General features: G+C 35.0%; 1 non-coding gene across 1 annotated transcript; it reads right to left on the bottom strand.

The window, feature by feature from the left end:
* Positions 1-16005: 16005 nt before the first annotated feature.
* LOC115211338 lies at positions 16006-16112 on the bottom strand. Its single transcript, XR_003881607.1, has one exon. It is a non-coding gene; the product is annotated as a U6 spliceosomal RNA (small nuclear RNA).
* Between the last annotated feature and the right edge of the window lie 889 nt (positions 16113-17001).

Raw genomic sequence — 17001 nt, 5'->3', positions numbered from 1 at the left:
GTATATACATACACTTACTTATATCTAAGGATATATATATATATATATATATATATATATATACATATATGTGTGTGTGTGTTTGCACTCATGTATCCTTACATATATGTACATATAAATAAGTTTAAATATATATGTATATACATACACTTACTTATATCTAAGGATATATATATATATATATATATATATATATATATATATACATACATACATTCACACATACATACATACATACATACATACATGCATGCATTTACACATATAGAGAGAGAGGAATGTATGCATTTATGCGTGTATGTGTTAGTTTGAAAAGCAAACGTAAATAGCGTAAATGATATGTCTTTAGGAAAAAATAAAGAAGGTGAAAGTCAAATAAACACAGTGTTGTCGGTAGAAATCAGAAAATCTATCTACTATTACATTTTAGTATGTAAAGATAATGTTTTCCAAAGGAAAATTCATATTTGAATGCATAATTACTTCGGAACTTCTTAGAAATAAAACCGGATGAATGAAATTAGAGAATTTTCGCTTCTCACTTTCTGCCTTTTGACAGGCGTTTCGAGATTTCCGTTTAACATTATAGAAAGCAAAATATTCGATACAAAGCGTAGTTTAGGAAGTTTACTTTTGATGCTAACCGATTTCAATGTATCTCAATTGCTTGTCTAGAATTTTTTTTTTTTTTTTTGGTTTTCATTTTCAATTCTAGCTTCATGCAATTTCACGTTTCTAATTTATACATAAATGCTTGCTTTTATGTTGAGTTTATAAACGTTTCGACTTCAAAAGGAAGAATTGCAAAGTCGGTGGAATTTGAACTCAACACGTCAAGACAAACAAAATGAGGGTGGTGTTTTTATCCGGCATTTTATCGATTCTGCTGGCTCACCACCTAACATCGTGGTATCAAAAAAAAAAAAAAAATAATAATAAATGAATAAATAAAATAAAAAAATTCGCTAAGTTGGAGTATTCAGTACTTATTTTAGAGTAGATATTATTACTTAACAAGGATAATGCTCACAATGATCTCGACGTTTCGGCCTGTTTAGCCTCCATGGAGCAGTTCGATAAACTCTAGTCGTTTTCTACAGTATTCTCGGTAAAAGTAAAGAAATATATATGTGTGTGTGTATGTGTGTATACACGCGTAAACTCACGTACATGCATATATACATTCATATTTACATACATCCATACATAAATACGTACATACATACATGCATACATACATACATACAAAGATGCGTATGTATATAAATATATAGGCAAAGTGGTGAAGTAAACAACGGCGATACTCTACCCGACGAAGAAACTTATATATAATGGAACCACTTTTTCTAATAAATCTGTAGCGATGGAAAAACTCTTTTGAAATTATCTTGGAGTCGCAATGTTTTTACTTCCTTCTGCTCTGTCTGATGCATCAAGGACTGGTTCTATTTGCTGTCTGTAATGAGCCACAGCCAACTTGAACTGGTTTCAGGTGCCTTAGCTATCTACTTTATGCATTCTTTTACAGTTCTTTGGGTTTTACATATTCTTCTGCAGGAAATAAACCCTGATCTTGCTGGCAAACTACGGTACACACACACACACACACCACACACACACACACACACACACACACACACACATATATATATATATATATATATATATATATGTATATTAAATGAAATTATTGTTTGTCTTTATGAACTTAAACTCCAGGAAGACGTTTTGTGTTCAAAACCTGTAAAACGTTTCAAATCATAATACGCGCACACTCAAACATCAACACAAAATGGAGGATGCATAAATGTGCGAGTGTGTGTGTATGGATGTGCATGAACGTTCTCGAATAAGATAAGTAAGGAATTAATGTATGTTCAACGCAAATTCTTGCAAATCTCCAAGACCGATAAAAAAGAAATGTAAAGTTATTCCGATGAGTTATCTTCTTTGATCCTTGTATTTATATTAAAATCCCATGCAGGTTTGCATAACCGTATATATTCTCATTCAAAATGGAGACAATTATCAATGTTTCTAAGCGGTTCACAAATTGAATAATTGTGGTGACCTCTTCCACGTGGAAGTATTCAATGCCATTTTAATCTACAAATAAAGAATATTTCACGGCAGGAGATGCAGATGAGGGCAGCTGCATCGAACTCTCTCATGCACCAGATGGCATTTGCTAAAAAGTATTCGTGAAGTAAAATCATGTAGCAACACCAAATGGCGGTGCCCCAGCATGGCCACAGCTTGTGAGCTGAAACTAAATAAAAAAATAAATAAATAAAATAAAAATTAGTTATCCTCCACTGTGGTGTTTAGCACTCATTCTCCGTACGATACATAAATATATATATGCATGTGTGCGTGTGTGTGCGTGTACGTGTGTGTGTGCACGCGTATGATGTTTATTCTGTGACGTCAGTTCCATGTTCCAAGGAAAGATTACAACGTTGACTCATAAGCGTCTATAGCTACAATTGTAGATACTTTAGTGTATTTTCATTTATTCATTGTATTATTAAAGAAAACTTCCCTCCGTCGTTGCTTACAAAATAATTTTTAGTTTCATTCAATGAACACATTTTTTTTTCAGAAATGAAATGTTTGTTGACAACAGGGTAAATTCCTACATCTTCGTCGCACTCTTCGTTTCTATGATTGCACTTAATATTGCATGTGTTCATTATGTGTGTTCTTCCTTTAATGTGTTAAAAGCAAAACTAAAATTAATTTTGTGGGACATCTTAATATTTCGCGAGAACATCAACATTATCCAATTCATTCATGTTAGGGTATACGTATTCATTCTTTTAAAGTTCCGTTCTTAACCTTACCCAAGATTATCTTACTTTTAAATTATGAAAAAACTATTCCCGAAATGATGTTTCATCGAGATTAGAAAGGATATACGATAGAGAATAAAACTATCCAAAATAATTTCTCCATTTTCTTTCTTTTAGCAATCTAGTTAACTTTACAAGAAAGATAATCTAAAATTGCTATTTCTTTGATTCAATAAAGACTCACATAAAGGGAAAAAGTAAATTTTGGCTACAAGCAAGGCGTCAACACGAAATATCAGTTTCTAAATGACAAACGCTATTGATTCCTTGAGCTAAAGTATAACACCCCCACTGTGAATATATGTCAGATTGAAATGTAACCTCTTCATCAAGTTTACTCTAGGTGTGTCATATGTAAATAGCTATTTAAACAATACATAACTAACTAACACTCTATCTCCACGAATATTAGAACTTACAATTTCTGGTGATACTTGATTAGCAATTTCTGGATATAACCAGTCTAAAACTGTATTCTAAAATCTATCCCTGAACAGAAAATAAACAGGCAATCTTCTACAACACTAAATTATGAGTTATAGAGAAAATCCTAATGTACATGAGATATTACCTACACAACGCTATCTTGCTAAGCTATGATGAGGGCAACCCGGTTGATTTATGTTTATCCCGCACGCATTTCCTACTACAAGCACAGAATACTTTGCTCGTAACTTCAACTGTAGCTATTGCTGCTGAAATAGCAATCTGCTTGATGAGATGGATCAAGCTTTCACAACACCCAATTTACCTTCGCTTTTCATTCATACTTTGTCACAACCCGTAAATCCCACACTAAATACTAAACTACACTAATCTGAAATTCCCTATTTTTCCTCGTGTTCTCCATGTGAACGTCCAACTACATGTATTTCAATATTTTCTGAATGTTGCCCTTTGCCAGCTAAATGGTAAATGTGTAATTATTCAACCACACTTACTCTGGTCGTAATTATTTTTTTAATATTGGTGTTATGGAAAAGAAAACAGTACTTGAGAAATAATTCACCAGATTTCTTATGTTCAAATAGTAAAGTGGTAGGAGGCAGAAATCTTTGAGATGAAATAATTAATATTCTAATGATATTACAGAACATAGAAATAGACTAAAATACAATTTCTAAGGCGTGAGAATTTAAAGAGACCTATGTGCGCTGCTACATTCGGAATGGAAAATACAAACAAGTTTTATTGAGAACCTAATATTTTAGTTTGTTGATCTACTCTATATTTTCTCCATATCTTCAAACAATAAACAGCAATTGGAGACATTATATGAAAAAATACTAAATACAGAACTTCATGTGAATTAAATACTTTTAGTGATACAATCTTCAAATTTTCATCTACAGAAGGCATATTGTAACTAACATTTATTGATATTTATTACATAGAAGTGCGACGAGCTGGCAGAATCGTTAGCACGCCGGCGAAATGCGTTGCTGTATTTCGTCTGCCGTTACGTTCTGAGTTCAAATTCCGCCGAGGTCGACTTTGCCTTTCATCCTTTCGGGGTCGATAAATTAAGAACCAGTTACGCACTGGGGTCGATGTAATCGACTTAATCCGTTTGTCTGTCCTTGTTTGTCCCCTCTGTGTTTAGCCCCATTGTGGATAGTAAAGAAATAAGTATTTCGTTCGTGTATATATTCTGAGTTGAAATTCCCCCTTGGTCAACTTTGCCTTTCATTCTTTCGGAGATGATAATATACGTGCCTGTTGAGCATTGTGGTTGATGTAATTGACTTATCCTCTCCCCCAAAAATGCTGGCCTTGCGCCGAAATTTGAAACCAATATTTAGGATATATGATGATCTTACCATTTTAAAATATGTTTCTCCACATTGCACTGCATTTTCTAAAATTTCATATTTAGCTATCAGTTATTGATCCGAAGATATTCACTTTTATTTGGATATTATAATTTTGTTTTCTACAAACACAGGAGTTTCCAAAAAGGTTCTAACATTTTTATGTTCATCTCAAGTCATTTCCTTAAATTATTTTTGCTCTAGCCCAAACAGAAATAGCAAATATTTCACTTTCTGTGGAACAAAAGCAGTGAGCTTTGTACGTAGTTATTTTCACGTACTCAGTATTTGCAGATATGGACTTCATTCTTCTTGTCATAAGAACACAAAAGTTTATCTCAATAACCAAACATGTTATGCAATACTTCTTATATTATTGTTTCAAAATGACTTACATTTTCTCTAAATCATACTATAAAGGTGTCTATTCCGATATAAATAAAGCAATTATTCAAGATAATCATTGCAGTAAATCTTTGTTACGCTGGGCAAATACAAGTACATTATTTCTTTATGGAAACTAATCTAAAATGCCAGAATTACTAGTTTATTTAAAATCTAGAAGTATTCGTTGAATCTATTGTTCTTGGATAATTGATTCGGTACTAAGTTTAATGAATATTTCCTGTATAGCAAATATACTATTTAAATTTGAAAATTTTGTTTCAACAATAAGCACAAGACTTTTCATTTCCTTGCTTATACGATGCGTACTTTCTAAACAGATCAACCCAACAAAGTTACATTAAGTGGAGAAATAACAACATAAACTGTTATTCTACCATTTACTTTCATCACTTTGCTTTTTCGATTTGCGCTAACGGCACGAATGTTGTGTGGTTTTATTTTGAATGTCAAACTACTATAGATAATCATTAAATATATATATATGAATTTTACTTAAATTATGTTATTCAAAAATATTACCTAAAAGATTCACAATAAAGTAATTTCTTCGTTTTGAAAATGTTGTTTACTACTATCTAACATTCAATAAAGTAGTTGTTCTTCATATTGGAGATAAAGTCGAACATTATAAGTTTGAAGATATAAATTTGATTATTATATCTCAGGTAAGTTTATTGACATTTAAAAGAAATTCAAATATAATTATAACTCTTCTCTAATCGAATTCTAAATCATTTAGATTTTGTTTGACCTAACAATTTTGGAATTAATTCAATGATCTTTCAAAACTAATAGTGACAACGTAATGTTTGAGCAAACAATAATGAAAAGAATATATCAGTTTATAAGTATCTTGAATTATACTGCTGACAAATTACGAATTATACAGCTGACTTACAGAGACACAATGCTTTAGAGTTTAAATGCTGATAAATTATATTACACGACATTCATGCATTTCAAATGCATTATAGATGTATGAGCAAAATAATGATCTGAAGCAGAAATCATTCGAGTTTACGTCAATAATATGTCGATATTATGCTATTTAACAAAATATTGCACTTGGTTTACGACATATTTACATAAATACGTTCTCCCTTTTCATTTTAGCTGATTCTGTAGATTTACTGCATTTATTATGTTAACTCCCACGGAACTATATGTCCTTTGCAAAGAAGTCATGGTGAGGAAATATTCTTCCATCAACATTTTCTTGTTGTCGAACATTGAGGATATATTTGTTTCAGGCAATAGGAATGAAGTTAAATCCATTTATATCAATGTTGCGGAAATGTATTCAGTACACACACACACACACACACACACACACACACACACACACACACACACACACACACACACACACACACACACACACACACACACACATACATACATACATACATACATACATACATACATACATACATACATACATACATACATACATACATACATACATACATACATACATACATACATACATACATACATACATACATACATACATACATACATATATATATATATATATATATATATATATATATATTTATATGTATATATATAAGGCGGCAAGCTGGCAGAAACGTTAGCACACCGGGCGAAATGCGTAGCCGTATTTCGTCTGCGGTTACGTTCTGAGTTCAAATTCCGCCGAGGTCGACTTTGCCTTTCATCCTTTCGGGGTCGTTAAATTAAGTACCGGTTACGCACTGGGGTCGATGTAATCGACTTAATCCGTTTGTCTGTCCTTGCTTGTCCCCTCTATGTTTAGCCCCTTGTGGATAGTAAAGAAATACATATATATATATAAGAACATACACACAGGCTTGAATTGACGGTGATGTATATGGCTACATGTTAAAGTGCGAAAGCTTCAAATATAAACTCCAGTTAATGACTGTTGTAAATAGATGCAGATCTACATGGAAAGAAGTCGAAAATAAATTATGTAGAAGTATGCAAATATCATTAAAATACTTCAATGCTACTAATTTTTTAATTATGGTAAACGTATACTAATAATAATTTGAAAAGCTCTAAAATGTAATATATTAAAGATGAATATTAAATGTAGGATGTTCACTTTACTTTATTTTGTAGACATATATATTTGCTAAATGTAAGATACTGTACTCTGTATTTTAATGTATGTCGAATCCCATGAGTTTGAATTTAATGCGATAACGGTTTTTCCGACCTAGAGATAAATACCATATCTAAGTACAGTAGTTAATGAATATAGCGAGAAGAAAGTTTACTATCTCACAATTTATCATATTTAAAAAAATAGATTCATACTAGGACGCCTTCCCACGTATTGAATATTTTTTTTTATTTGTTTCAGTCATTTGACTGCGGCCATGCTGGAGCACCACCTTTAGTCGAACAACTCGACCCCGGGACTTATTTTTTGTAAGCCCAGTACTTATTCAATCGGTCTCTTTTGCCGAACCGCTAGGTGACGGGGACGTAAACACACCGGCATCGATTGTCAAACAATGCTGGGGTGGGGACAAACACAGACACACAAACACACACACATACATATATATATATACATATATACATATATACGACAGGCTTCTTTCAGTTTCCGTCTACCAAATCCACTCACAAGGCATTGGTCGGCCCGGGGCTATAGCAGAAGACACTTGCCCAAGATGCCACGCAGTGGGACTGAACCCGGAACCATGTGGTTGGTTAGCAAGCTACTTACCACACAGCCACTCCTGCGCCTATGTCATGAAAGCTAAAAGGATATTAAGATCAAAAGCTTTTTACAATTCATTCACTTATTATCATATATATGCTGAGGTAATATGAAACAAGCATGAAACCCTTTAAAGCATTTACTAAATAATCAAGTCAACCTGAATGAATGGTTTCTTATTATATTTTTCTTCTCGGACTAATTACACAAAGGAGAAAGGAATCTTTATTACAATACTAGCAATGCATCCCGGCGTTGTCCAGATGTTATGACCTACAGCCACATTGTACTATATATATATTGAGTATGTATATGTATATGTACTGTATATATATAAATTGAGTATGTATATGTATATGTAAATATATATATATATATATATATATATATATATATATATATATATACACATATACATATACATACTCAATTTTCGAATTCAAGCGGAAGGTACGCACCACACAAAATGCACTGCGGCGTTACGCAGGTTGTTGATAACAATAACACCAGGACCAACTGGTATTACAGTACATGTCTCTGATAAAGAAAAACTGATTTGAAATTGTACCAATCAGTGAACACTGTGTGCATCCGGACGAATGATGGGACACTTACCTTGGGCGAACTCATGTGTGCATGTGACCTTAATATGCTTTCGCATCGATGCGCGGTGCTATTGTTGTCTTCACTGAGGTTATCAAGTCAGACATTTGTTTTCCATCGCGACACCCACGTTATAGTACACGCTCAAACATTGAAAAGTAGGAAGATTGTAGCAAAATCTTTACAAACGTTGTGGATCATAGAATAAATAATAGACATAAATATATACTTATAACGATAAGCAACTTTGCATAAATTGGGTTGAATAAAGTGGAAAATCTTAAAGGCAAAAGAGCTCGAAAGCTTTTAGTCATTGCTTCACGTCTTTACCACACTTGAACGAATATAAGCTCTTACTATTCTTAATTCTTCGGAGCATTTTATTGAATTTAAACCTGAAAATGCAAGTTCAGGATTCCTGAGTCGTTTGCTACGAAAAAAATCTACATGGAAAAATGTTTTCTTGTAGTAATGCCAGAAGTGATCACAATTATGCCAGAAACACGGTTCATTAGTCAAATATCTGTTGAAAAATAGGGATTTGTGCAAAAAAAATGGTATCACAATACATCAAAGACATTGTTTAATTAGGGAATACTGAAAACGTTTACAGTGGCTGTTTAGTTGTAGCACAAAGGCCATTACTGGGGTAAAATATGCCAATAATTGTTCCAAAAAAGCATGTTATTTATTCGGTTTCTGTTAACAAATACGTGTTTGTACATCATAAATGCATTCATAACACGCCTTGCACACTACTGCATTTCTTTACACCGAAAACATAAAAATTGGCAACGTAAATTAGAAGCAAATGCAAATATTACCTGAAAATAATCTCAAAATTGTGCAAGCCGACCTCGTTTTCGAGGTTTAGTATGTAGTAAAAAAAGTGTTGTCAAAATAAAAAAAAAACATACTTCATTTGGTAGACGAAAGATTACTGAATATTTTGGTGCCTTATACGTCAAAATCGGTAACTCAGTTTCCGACTCCATAAGGAGAATACGCACCACACACACACACACAGATAAAACACATACGCACATACACACACACACACACCTTTTATATAGCGAGATTTTAAAAAGAAACACTAATAAATTTTTGGTTCTTTCATTCTTTTTAAAACATAAATTCTTTACTTTTACAATTGTTCTTGTCAACTTTCCTTAATAATTAATGAATATGGGATGTTCCGTCAAAAAAATTAATATTGTTGGTGCATCAAAGATATATGTTACTTACTGATAAAATTACATAGTTCTTCTATAACCATGATCAAAATGTTTATTATAAAATTTTAAACATTGATGTTCAATGGAATTATGCGATGGATTTAATTGCTTCTTTCTATTCGTTTGGAATATGCAAACTCAAATATTTTTTCACTTGCAGATGTGTGCGTGTGCGTGTGTTGTGTGAGTATGTGTGTGCGTTTGTGTATGTGTGTGTGTATGTGTGCGTGTGTGTGTGTGTGTGTGTGTGTGTAAGAAGTAACCGAAAATATTTAAAGGTCAAAGTCCGAAAGTTTGTAAATGAAATCTTTATTAATATCCCAAGAATGATTGAAATGTTGATCATATTCAACCAGGGGATTGTATGCAAGTTTGCACAAATGTAGTCTTATATCTACTTGCATCTGTTATGCCATTGTCCTAAACTTTGTTTTTATCGACACTTGAATCAGTCATCTGCGAAATATTCCAAAGATCTGTACTCGTTATTTCACATATAATTTGTTATCTATGACAGCACAGAGCTGTTTATTATTTAGTTCATTGCATTCTGCAAACAACTAGACCCTTTATATTTGGTAGTCAATTTACAAATAAATAATATTGATTTCAAATTTTGGCACAAGGCCAGCAACTTCGGGGGGTGGGATAAGTCAATTACATAGCCCGCAGTACTCAACTGCTTCTTATTTCATCGACCATGAAATGATGAAATACAAAGTCGACTTCGGCGGAATTCGAACTCGGAAGGTAAAGACGGACGAATTAGTGCTCGCCGCCTTGACCAAATAAATAATATTGGTTTCAGACTTTGGTACAAGAACAGCAACTTTGGGAGAGGTGCTAAGTCGATTAAATCGAACCCACTGTTCAACTGGTACTTTTTTAATCGACCCGTCGACTCCAGCTGAATGTAAACTCAGAACGTAAAGACGGACGAAATGCCACTAAACATTTCATCCAGTGTGCTAACGATTTAAACAAATCATATTAACAGGTATTAGTAAACGAGTGAATAGGTAAGTCCCAATAAATACACCTGGATTTTATTTATTGCTTTATTGTAAAGGAAAATTCCGTTGACTGTTGTATCGAGTGAAAAAAAATTATTTTTTACACTCGTTAAATTTATGTTGACTTTAAAACAGAAAAAAAGGTTGGGCTAGAATAAATATTCGTTATATATGTAAAATTTATGGAAGTGAAACAATGTTACAAGTATATTTTTATGAGGCTTTGTTATTTTATTATCAACTTAACTTGGAATACACATGCACATTAATTCCTCTGATATATCATTTATGAAATTACCCACCTTGCATGAGAATGCTCATGTTCAATTATACTTTTAGTACCTTAGCATTCTTGAAAGGTGTCATATTATGCAGTATTAAAATAGTTTCATTAATAATACTATGCTATGTAATGTACGCAAATCTTTTTTTTTCTTTTTAAGCGTAATAGATATCAAATAGTTACAGTTGGATTTTCTGTTGCAGTCGAAATAATATTTGAGAAATTCAGCCTGTTAAGGGTAGGTTATTTCGGTATTAACTTGTCGAAGTAGCTTACTATTAACAGTAAACCTTCAGTGCTTCTGAACTATATCAATCTCATTAAAATATTTGAAGAGCTGTAACACATCATTACAGCTGAGAAGTTGAACACTCATCTGTCGTTGCGAATAGTTTCTGAGCTAGAAAGTGAAACGAACAACTAATTAGAAGTTTCCGACCACAGGTGAGTCAAATGTGTGCAGTAGAATCGTTCTTGTTCAGATTAATATGAATGTTTTCAGATTGGATATAAAGACATGATGCCTCTTGCTGAATACTTGAGCGGTTTTCATGAAAGTATTAGCTGTATGGAACTTTGCTGATTCTAAAAGTACACAGTAACTGATTAGCATTAGTGAAATTTCTAACTTTCTATTCTGACTCAATTAACCGTATTACTACATTAAATTATTAAATGTATGCTATTACATTTGGAACGAATTCCTTATTACATAGACATATAACTAAGTATCCTTACACTCGGTGTCTACAAACTACTATATTTTGGCTGTAAAGATATTTCTGATAAAATCACAAAGATATAAGATCAGAGATTTCAGCAAATCTGTGCCTACTTAAATCCCAGGGAATGAGGAGTGATAAAATCTGATACTTGGCACACAACTTCATTGATAGTTTCGTTAAATAATGTTCGAAAGTATAGATTTTCTCGCCTTGTTAGAAACTAAACACTCTATTGGACTTAATAATTAACGATGATACCTCCGATCCGCACGCATTTCCATGGATTCTGGATTTTATTCCTGGAAATAAATATCCGAATTCTAGTGATATTACTAAAGTCTAAGTATATGTTCAAATAATATACATATTCTGTAGAACATTGTCTATTGTCAATTCTAAGTTATCATTAACCAGATATCAACCTGAGATAAGTTACCTGAAAACAAACGTGTATAATCTGAAATGTATAATATGTATTAGAACAGGGCCAGTGGATTTGTCTGCACAAAACGATAAACTGATAATGAAAGCAATAATCCCTTAGTTTGGTGAAACTCCCAGGTCAGGTTTTAATGTACTCTCTGAAGTAATAGAATTCTAAGCATAGTCTATTTTAATCAAGTGAATAGAATTAATGAAAACTAAAAGTGTTCATTGAAAGTTATCTCTAATTGAAGTGGTTAATGAATATAGCCTGATCAAAGTTTTAATTTACCGCCTAACGATTTCTATTGATTTCCGCTTATAATTACACAAAATTAAACAAAAAGGATTAACTGAAGTCATTGTCATCACCTCAGATAATTAGTCAATTTTAAATGGTACTAATCTTCATTGCTTTCACCGATAAGCCACGAGGTTCTTGGGAATATTATTTCAATTCTTTGTCAATTCGCAGGTCAAATTTGAAGGTCAAATTATGATCTCTCCTCAAATGGAGGCCTCTGTTTGATCTAAGAGCTGCGTATCACAAACATATCTACGTTATCATGTACATTTATTTAATGAGTCTATAAGTACACACTCTTGAATAGTAGGAGAGATCCAGTGCTTTTACTTAACTTATTGTTAAATTATAAATAGTTGGACAAGAAGATACCATGCAGTTAAATCGAAATATTATCATGTACACCCAATACAAGCGTTCAATATTCCACTATATTAGTGAAATCGATGATAATAACCTGATGAATGACTGTTAACGTTTGAGAGCATTTCATGCTGTTCATTTTTCTTCATTATTATGTAATCGAAACTGGTTCAGCAGGCTCATACTTTAAATTATTACTCTATGATTTAAAATCACAACGATCCACATAGTACACGAACGTATTACTATGGGACGTTATAATTTTTGCTTTATTTCTTTAGACCTTTTTCTTTACTACCCACAAGGGGCTAAACATATAGAGGACAAACAAGGACAGACAAACGGATTAAGTCGATTACGTTGACCCCAGTGCGTAAATGGTACTTAATTTATCGACCCCGAAAGGATGAAAGGCAAAGTCGACCTCGGCGGAATTTGAACTAAGAACGTAACGGCAGACAAAATACGTATTTCTTTATTGCCCATAAGGGCTAAACATAGAGGGGACAAACAAGGACAGACAAACGGATTAAGTCGATTACGTTGACCCCAGTGCGTAACTGGTACTTAATTTATCGACCCCGAAAGGATGAAAGGCAAAGTCGACTTCGGCGGAATTTGAACTCAGAACGTAACGGCAGACAAAATACCACTAAGCATTTCGCCCAGCGTGCTAACGATTCTGCCAGCTCACCGCCTTATTTATTTCTTTAGACCGAGATCAACCTGATAGAGAACGAGGATCAAATGAATTTTACCAGTGACAACATTGTCTTTGTGAGGATCATCTAGGGTTAAATCATCTCGTATATGTTTCCTTTTTCCTTTAGGACGCGAGACAGAAAGACATTTTAGCTGCTAAATCGTGACAGCTGGCCACCTTATCTCTGGCGAAAAATTACAGAAATTTCTATAGCGATAAATCATTTCTTTTACTTCAGTCTCTCATCACGAGGACCGAATAACAATGTATTCCTTCGAACTCATTCGCTAATTAGATCAATAGAGTAGATGCCACATTCAAGTAGAAGTTCTCGTTCCAATTCACGAATACATTAACATGTTTATGTAAGGCATATAAGCATAATTTCTCGTTACTTTCGAACAAAGAAATCAACAATTATTAAAGAATGTGAATAGGTGTAGGAATGGCTGTGTGGTAAGTAGTTGCTTACAAACCACATGGTTCCGGGTTCAGTCCCACTGCGTGGCACCTTGGGCAAGTGTCTTCTACTATAGCCTCGGGTCGACCAAAGCCTCGTGAGTGGATCTGGTAACCGGAAACTGAAAGAAGCCCGTCGTATATATGCATATATATATATATATATATGTGTGTGTGTGTGTGTGTGTGTGTGTGTGTGTGTGTGTGTAAGTATGCATGCATGTTTGCATGTATGTACGTGTGTGTGTATATGTTTGTGTGTCTGTGTTTGTCCCCCAACATCGCTTGAAACCGATGCTTGTTTGTTTACGTCCCCGTAACTTAGCGGTTCGGCAAAAGTGACCGCTAGAATAAGTCCTAGGCTTCCAAAGAATAAGTGTTGGGGGTCGATTTGCTCGACTAAAAGCGGTGCTCCAGCATGGCCACAGTCAAATGACTGAAACAAGTACAAAAGTAAAAGAGAGTAAAAGAGTATAAAACAAATATTTCTTGATATTCGCACAAGGAGTAAATTTAGAACTGTCCACTTAATATGTTGACCGCTGTTGTTGATCCTTTACAAAGAAGCAATCCTTGGAATACGGCTAAGGAAGAAGTAGGTTGGAAATGTTCCTGTTTCTTTCATATGATAGGTTTTTTAAAGAATGTTCCAAAATATATTTATATATTAGCCTCGGGCTGACCAAAGCCTTGTGAGTGGATTTGCTAGACGGAAACTGAAAGAAGCCCGTCGTATATATGTATATATATGTATATGTGTGTGCGCGTGTATGTTTGTGTTTGTCCCCCTAGCATTGCTTGACAACCGATGCTGGTGTGTTTATGTTCCCGTCACTTAGCGGTTCGGCAAAAGAGACCGATAGAATAAGTACTGGGCTTACAAAGAATAAGTCCCGGGGTCGAGTTGCTCGATTAAAGGCGGTGCTCCAGCATGGCCGCAGTCAAATGACTGAAACAAGTAAAAGAGTAAAAGAGTAGAAGAGTATATATGTGTGTGTGTGTGTGTTTGTGCGTGTGTTTGTTGGTGGGTGTGTGCGCGTGTGTGTATTTGTGTATATGTGTATGTGCGCGTGGTGAGGCAATAGCTCCTTTTGTCATTAATATAAATAGGATAACAACTAAGATCATTTAGCTTTGTTATGTACGTCTCGTCTCTTCATTCTTTTCCAGACAGACAAATAGACGGACTGACTTTAATATTTACACATCTTCTGATGATGATGGAAGCACTCCGTCGGTAACGACGATGAAGGTTCCGGTTGATCCGAATCAACGGAACAGCCTGCTCGTGAAATTAACGTGTAAGTGGCTGAGCACTCCACAGACACGTACACCTTTAACGTAGTTCTCGGGGATATTCAGCGTGACACAGAGAGTGACAAGGCCGGCCCTTTGAAATACAGGTACAACAGAAACAGGAAGTAAGAGTGAGAGAAAGTTGTGGTGAAAGAGTACGGCAGGGATCACCACCATCCTCTACCGGAGCCTCGTGGATCTTTTAGGTGTTTTCGCTCAATAAACACTCACAACGCCCGGTCTGGGAATCGAAACCGCGATCCTATGACCGCGAGTCCGCTGCCCTAACCACTGGGCCGTTGCGCCTCCACACATCTTCTAACAGTAAACTGAATGATTCTTCATTATGTAAACAATATTATTTCATTTAAATTACTTTACACAATATTATTTTACCTTCTCACGCAATATCGTCGATTTTGATTAAAGTTAACAGTAATTTAGATATATTACTTGGCCTTTGAAAATTTCCCAGAATGAATAACCCTTCTCCTCCTCGTTTTTCTTTCCTCCATCTGTGCACACACGCACACACGCACACACGCATACACGCGCGCGCGCATGAGTGTATACCTATTTCTTTACTACCCACAAGGGGCTAAACATAGAAGGGACAAACAAGGACAGACAAAGGGATTAAGTCGATTACATCGACCCCAGTGCGTAACTGGTGCTTAATTTATCGACCCCGAAAGGATGAAAGGCAAAGTCGACCTAGGCGGAATTTGAACTCAGAACGTAACGACAGACGAAATACAGCTAGGCATTTCGCCCGGCGTGCTGACGTTTCTGCCAGCTCACCGCCTTTAGAAATATGGAACGCTTCACGAATTTGCGCGTCATCCTTGCGCAGAGGCCACGCTAATCTTCTCTGTATCGTTCCAATTTTAGAATATGTACCGCCGTAGCTAGTACATGAGTGTATACGAGTAAGAAAGAAACAGTCTGGGTGCGATTATAGATGTAATCGGTTGTTTCTCATTCAAGATGCCTGTCGTTTTTTCAAGCGTGCAAAATTATTTTACCCGACCGAACATGTTTTTTTAAAACTATGATAATGAGGTCTAGGTGCGGGAGTGGCTGTGTGTTAAGTAGCTTGCTTACCAGCAACATGGATCCGTGTTCAGTCCCACTGCATGAGACCTTGGGCAAAGTGTCATCTACTATAGCCTCGGGCCGACCAAAGCCTTGTGAGTGATTTGGTAGACGGAAACTGAAAGAAGCCCTTCATATATATGTATATGTATATATATATATGTGTGTGTGTATGTTTGTGTGTCTGTGTTTATCCCCCCGACATCGCTTGCCAACCGATGATGGTGTGTTTAAGACCCCGTGACTTAGCGGTTCGGCAAAACAGACCGATTGAATAAGTACTAGGCTTCCAAAGAATAAGTCCTGGGGGCGATTTGCTCGACTAAAAGGTGGTGCTCCAGCATTGACGCAGTCAAATGACTGAAATAAGTAAAATATAAGAGGAAAAAGTAGTAGTAGTAGTAGTAGTAGTAGTAGTGGCAGCAGCTACTGCAGCAGCATGTGCGCATCTGCTGTGACAATGTGTCACTGCATCTGCCATGTTTTGGTGATACACTACTACTCCTGAAAGATAACGCCTTTGCATCACTCAGGTGACAATATACCAACCTATGGGTCTGTATGGGTAGTTGTAAATCGTGAAGGGGTTTACAAGGTCGGAGAGCAAATACTACCTCAACTTCGTTTAATCGCAAGCAATTTCGTATTTAATTGCTACTTATTTTATCAATCTCGTGGAGGAGGGGGTACGCAAAGTCGACCTCGGCGG

The sequence above is a fragment of the Octopus sinensis genome, linkage group LG4, assembly GCF_006345805.1.
Source record: "Octopus sinensis linkage group LG4, ASM634580v1, whole genome shotgun sequence".
In the NCBI taxonomy this organism is placed as follows: Eukaryota; Metazoa; Mollusca; class Cephalopoda; order Octopoda; family Octopodidae; genus Octopus; species Octopus sinensis.
Note: the sequence above shows the minus strand (reverse complement) of the source record. Positions and strands in the feature narration are given on the sequence as shown.